This window comes from Pan paniscus, chromosome X, assembly GCF_029289425.2.
Source record: "Pan paniscus chromosome X, NHGRI_mPanPan1-v2.0_pri, whole genome shotgun sequence".
Classification (NCBI taxonomy): domain Eukaryota; kingdom Metazoa; phylum Chordata; class Mammalia; order Primates; family Hominidae; genus Pan; species Pan paniscus.
Window position 1 is genome coordinate 118,306,390 of NC_073272.2, and position 6,517 is coordinate 118,312,906.

Sequence of the window (6,517 nt, forward strand, 5' to 3'; positions counted from 1 at the left end):
TTCAGTAACAAAAGCAAACAACACTCAAACATACTTAAAACTCATGTAGCTTTTAAACCACTATCTACAAATATTTTCAGTTTTAAGGCAAAAACAACTTGAGTACCAGGTATGACTACAAAATAAAGTGATTATTATCTTTTAACAACAAACATAATAGGGTGTACTCACTCAAAGATATAATCTCCCCTTTAATGTAGCCACCATGAGAGTCCATGCCTTTGTTCTATTGGTGTGGCAACAACTGCTTGTCTTTTGGGACTAAAATTAGACATTACTTCCTTCTTTCAGGAAGCTGGCCCTCACTCCTAAAGCTGGGTTTCATGCCCCTCTTCTGGGCTCCTGTGCTTGCGTCAGTCAAAGCACTTGTCATACTGGATTATCTTTCTCCTTCACCTGGCTGAGTGCTCCCTGAAGATAGGGAGGATGTCTTCTGTGGTTTTTGTACCCCTGGGGCCAAGCATGTACAGGACTAGTTGCTCAGTAAACATTTGTTAGTTGATTGAAAAATATCTCTGCATCACATTTTTGGACCATCTTCAACAACAGAAAATTTTCATTCTTTTAATGGAGAATGATTTTTGGAAAACAAATGTTATTCAGAAACAAGTTGGGCACATAAGGTATTCATCTAGCTTATTTAAAAATGAGTTATGATCATAATATATTGACCACTTTTCTTCTCTGATTCGTAGACTGGCTCTGAGAACAACTCCAAAGGAGGAATTACAAAAGGTTCTGAACAATAGAAGCTTCCCAGGGCAACATCTTCGGTTTTTTGTTTTTGTTTTGTTTTGTTTGTTTGTTTGTTTTTTGAGATGGAGTCTCGCTCTGTCGCCCAGGCTGGAGTGCAGTGGCGCGATCTCAGCTCACTGCAAGCTCTGCCTCCCGGGTTGACACCATTCTCCTCCCTCAGCCTCCCGAGTAGCTAATTTTTTGTACTTTTAGTAGAGACGGGGCTTCACCATGTTAGCCAGGATGGTCTCAATCTCCTGACCTCATAATCCGCCCGCCTCCACCTCCTCAAGTGCTGGGATTACAGGAGTGAGCCACCGCACCCGGCCAGGGCAACATCTTTGAAGGACTACATTCATTTACATGTTTAAGTTACAACATGTGTCTAGAGAATAGTCAAATAAATATTTGCCATGATAATTATTGAATACATACTCTAGGCAGCAGAGCATACCTTTAGAGGTTAAGACCATTACTCTGGAGCTGGACTGCTTGGGTTCAAGTCCTGGCTGTGCAATTTATTTAGCTGTATAGCCTTGGACAAGTTACTCAACCAGTGGGTACCTCTGTTTCCTCATTTGTAAAATGTAGATTAAACAGTACTTCCCTCCTAAGATCGTTGTGAGATTAATTGAGTCAACCACGTAATATACTTAGAAATAGGGCCTGGTATATAGAAAGTGTTCAGTATAGGTTATTATTGTTATCATCATTACATTTATCATTATTACTATGTTTGAGGTACTGTGTTAGTAATACTAAAGATTTAAAAAAGGGGCTGGGTGCGGTCACACATGCCTTAATCTCAACACTTTGGCAGGTGGAGACAGGCAGATTGCTTGAGCTCAGGAGTTCAAGACCAGACTGAGCAACATAACAAAACCCCTGTCTCTACAAAAAATGCAAAAATTAGTCAGGCATAGTGGCAAACCTTTAATCCCAACTACTTGGGAGGCTGAGGCAGGAGAATCGCTTGAGCCCAAGAGGCAGAGGCTGCAGTGAGCCTTGATTACGCCACTACACTCCAGCCTGGCAACTCTGTCTCAAAAAAAAAAAAAAAAAAGTTCCTTCCCTCAGTAAGTTCACAGTCTTATGAAAAATATACACATGTGATTTATCTTATAATACAACTTGATGAGTGCCCTTAGAAAAGTCAACTGTCATTGTGGGGAGGGATCTAGTAGTGGTAACATCTCAGTAGAGTTCTGTAAGTACTGAATGCCCTCCACTCAATTCAAAACAGTGTGTCCCAGGAATATGAATGTCAGTATAGCCAGATACCTGACATTCATGATAGTGATAGCAGCAGAAAGACCTGACTAAAATTTTTTTTTTTTTTTTTTCTGAGACGGAGTCTCGCTCCGTTGCCAGGCTGGAGTACAGTGGCATCATCTGGGCTCACTGCAACCTGTGCTTCCCCAGTTCAAGCGATTCTCCTGCTTTAGCCTCCCAAGTAGCTGGGACTACAGGTGCCCGCCACCACGCCCAGCTAATTTTTGTATTTGTAGTAGAGACGGGGTTTCACCATGTTGGCCAGGATGGTCTCGATCTCTTGACCTCATGATCTGCCTGCCTTGGTCTCCTAAAGTGCTGGGATTACAGGTGTGAACCACCGCGCCTGGCCCCATTTGTTTTTTAAACAAAGTAATGATATGTGATGTTAATGCCTGTGAAAGTATTTAATGTACCACGCATCGCTCTGAATAGAATCCATTCCGGACAGAGAATTCATAGACTCTATCATTAATATGTCTCTATCTTTTAAAAAAAACCAATTCCACTTTCAAGAACAAAGACATAATGCTGCTCTGATCCTTGAAGTGAATAATCTAGAAGGGCTTGCCACTTTACCAAAATAACTTACAGCTTTACTATGGATTAAAATTGAATCAAAATTTAAGAAGAGAATTATTTAATAATGACATAATCTACATTTGGGAAGTATATTGTTTCTTTCATTACTGTGTCATTTATTTTACTGTGCAGAAAATATTTTCCCTTTTTTTTTTGAGATGGAGTCTCGCTCTGTCACCTAGGCTGGAGTGCAGTGGTGCAATCTCGGCTCACTGCAAGCTCTGCCTCCCGGGTTCACGCCATTCTCCTGCCTCAGCCTCCTGAGTAGCTGGGACTACAGGTGCCCGCCACCACGCCAGGCTAATTTTTTGTATTTTTAGTAGAGACAGGGTTTCACCATGTTAGCCAGGATGGTCTCCATCTCCTGATGTGATGGAGATGCAGATGTGATCTGCCCGCCTCGGCCTCCCAAAGTGCTGGGATTACAGGCGTGAGCCACCGCACCTGGCCCAGAAAATATTTTTCAATTAAAATATTGGTTTCCTTTTTTTAACTAGAGTTTTTCTCTCTCAGAAGTAGTTATGAAGATGACAATATATATTGCAATCAGCTATTTTGTATGATTCATGAAGAAACACTTCAAAAATAACTTTGTAATAAAGACAGAAAACTGTTTCTTCATGATTGTGATTCATCATAATTATTTTTGAACATTTGGTAAATCTTATTTCTGTGGACTTTTTTTTCTTGAGACTTGGGTCTCACTCTGTTGCCAAGGCTGGAGTGCAGTAGTGCAATCATGGTTCACTACAGCCTTGACCTCCTGGGCTCAAGGGATTCTCCTGCCTCAGCCTCCTGAGTAGCTTGGACCACAGACTTGTACCACCATGCCTGGCCATTTTTTAATTTTTTTGTAGAGATGGGGTCTCGCTATGTTGCCCAGGCTGGTCTCCAACTCTTGGCTTTAAGCCATCCTCCCACTTCAGCCTCCCAAAGTAGTGGGATTACAGGCATGAGCCACTGCACCAGACTGTGAACTTTTAAGAACTTTAAAACCCTTTCAGGGCTTATTTCAGGCCCTCCTTTATGAATTCTGCAAAGGCTTCACTTGGTGAAGAAAATGGACTTGAAGTACTAAGTGTAGTATGAAACAATGTGGTTACATATATGTTCCTGCACACTTTTCAGTTTCTCTTCTGAGAAGTTCAAAGAAGTCAAGGGATTATTTGGGGGAATTAAAGTAATTGCAAAGAGAAATAGTGTGGGCCAGCAACCCTTCCAAAATGACATGCTGTGTTCTCTGGGCCCAAGGGGCAAGCAGGAGGTAGGGTGTTTGTTGAAAGAGTTCTCTTTCACAAGAGAAGAAGGTAAGGTTACTATATCAATTCTTTATTTTCTTTTTATGAGACTGAGTTTCGCTTTTGTCGCCCAGGCTGGAGTGCAACGGAGTGATCTCAGCTCACTGCAACCTCCGCCTCCCGGGTTCAAGCAATTCTCCTGCCTCAGCCTCCCGAGTAGCTGGGATTACAGGTGCCCGCCACCACACCTGGCTAATTATTTTTGTGTGTGTATTTTTAGTAGAGATGGGGTTTCACCATGTTGGCCATGCTGGTCTTGAACTCCTGACCTCAGGTGATCCGCCCGCCTTGGCCTCCCAAAGTGCTGGGATTGCAGGCATGAGCCACCCTGCCCGGCCAGTTACTATATCAATTCTTAAGAAGAAATCTGTAGTGGAGCCCCAGATGTGTTTTCTTCTGAAAGAGAAACAGAATATGGCAATGGTAATTGGGGCCATGTACTATATTTGGCATTTGTTCCAGGTCTACTTAGTTAAACTGAATTTTCTGCTTAAAGTTTGGAATTACTATTTTGGAAGATGCCACTCTAAGTTGTACAGAGCAAGTACACAGCTGTCATATTTATTTCCCCTCAACAGCTATTAACAGTTTATCCTAAAGTGATGGATTTTATTCTGCTACGTGAATCATGAGTAGTGTAATCATAAAGCATATTAATATTGTGAGGAAACTCTGCATTCTGAGTATGTACATGATTAACACCGTTTCTGGACATGAATAATGATGCCTAGGGTTTCTGACCTCACCCAGAACTTCCTAAAGTTTCAGAAAATGAAATTTTCAGCAACTACAACTACTATAATTTCTGTTGTCCTTCTAATATCAAGACTTAAAAAAAAATCCAAGCATGCACTTTCAGTCATGATTGCTACTTTAGGGGTGCCTGGGTCCTTTTCGTGTTGAAATGCCCCACTTTCAGGCCAGACGCGGTGGCTCATGCCTGTAATCCCAACACTTTGGGAGGCCGAGGCGGGTGGATCACGAGTTGAGGAGATCGAGACCATCCTGGCTAACACGGTGAAACCCAGTCTCTACTAAAAATATATAAAAAAAATTAGCCGGGCATGGTGGCAGTTGCCTGTAGTTCCAGCTACTCAGGAGGCCGAGGCAGGTGAATGCCATGAACCCGGGAGGCAGAAGTTGCAGTGAGCTGAAATCGCGCCACTGCACTCCACCCTCGGCGACAGAGCAAGACTCCATCTCAAAAAAAAAAAAAAAAAAAAGAAATGCCCCACCTAATTCTCTCTAGGCAATGCTCCCACTTCCCAATCACTATTCCTCCTCTATGGTCCCTCAACCGTAAAATATCCAAGTGTGGGTATTTGTTCCCTCAAGGCCACAACTCAATCTTTTTAAGCAAAAGAAGTTCCTCTAGAAAGTTCATGAATCATCACTTGAAAGTAAAATGTTATGCATTCGGAGTGGGGGTATTCAAAGGATTCTTTCAATTCTCAAAGAGATCAGTATCCTCCCCCCCCCAAAAAATTAAGAAGTATGGTACTAAGGTCTAATGCAATGAGGTTGATGTAGTTTCATTTGAAGATTATTTGTAGTTTAGCAGAGAGCTCCTGGAAAGAATGCCTTAACCTAAAGAAAGAATTCTACAATAAAGGAAAAGTAGGCTCCAGTGGTGGGGAACATATTATTTGGGAGAGGATTTTGGAGTACTTCACCACATTGTATGGGCAACTAATTATTTTTTCTTGCTCTGTCTCTTTAATACTGATGACAAAGGGATATCTGTCTTTTATTTCACCCTGTAGTTATGGTCCTAACACATACTAGGATATAATACATTTTAAAATGTTAACACAAGTGCCAAAATGGGGTGGGGAAGCATTAAGTCCACTTAACTTTAGCAAGCATTTACTGAGCACCTACTATGTATAAAGCACAGTGCTAGGTGATATAGGATAGAAAGACAAATAAAATTCTATAAGGTCTGAACCTTCCAGAACCTGACAATCCCTAGGAGGGGGATAGATAGGTGATATAGGATAGAAAGACAAATAAAATTCTATAAGGTCTGAACTTTCCAGAACCTGACAATCCCTAGGAGGGGGATAGATAGACACACACACACACACACACACACACACACACACACACACACACGACAGTACACACACACACATATATATATAAATAATATTAATGTAAGACAGACTATGAGATATGCTATTGCATAATATGGGAGAAGGCATTGATGCTAACTAGAGAGCACCTAGGAAGCTTTAACTAAAAGTAGAAACAAGGCTACCAACCCTCAAATCCCTGGACCCTTCCCCTTCTCTGAACAACTATCTTCAACAGATTCAGAGATTAGGTCCACTGAACTTTAATTTTTTCTCTTTTTTCTTTATTATGAAATATTTCAGACCTGCAAATGGTATATAAAAACCATTATAAATACCCATGTGCATAAATACCCATAACTTGAGCAAGAAAATGTTACAGATATGTTCTCATTGTTCAATTGCCACCTATGAGTGAGAATATGCATTGGGAGATATACCTAATGCTAGATGATGAGTTAGTGGGTGCAGCGCACCAGCATGTCACATGTATACATATGTAACTAACCTGCACATTGTGCACATGTACCCTAAAACTTAAAGTATAATAATAAA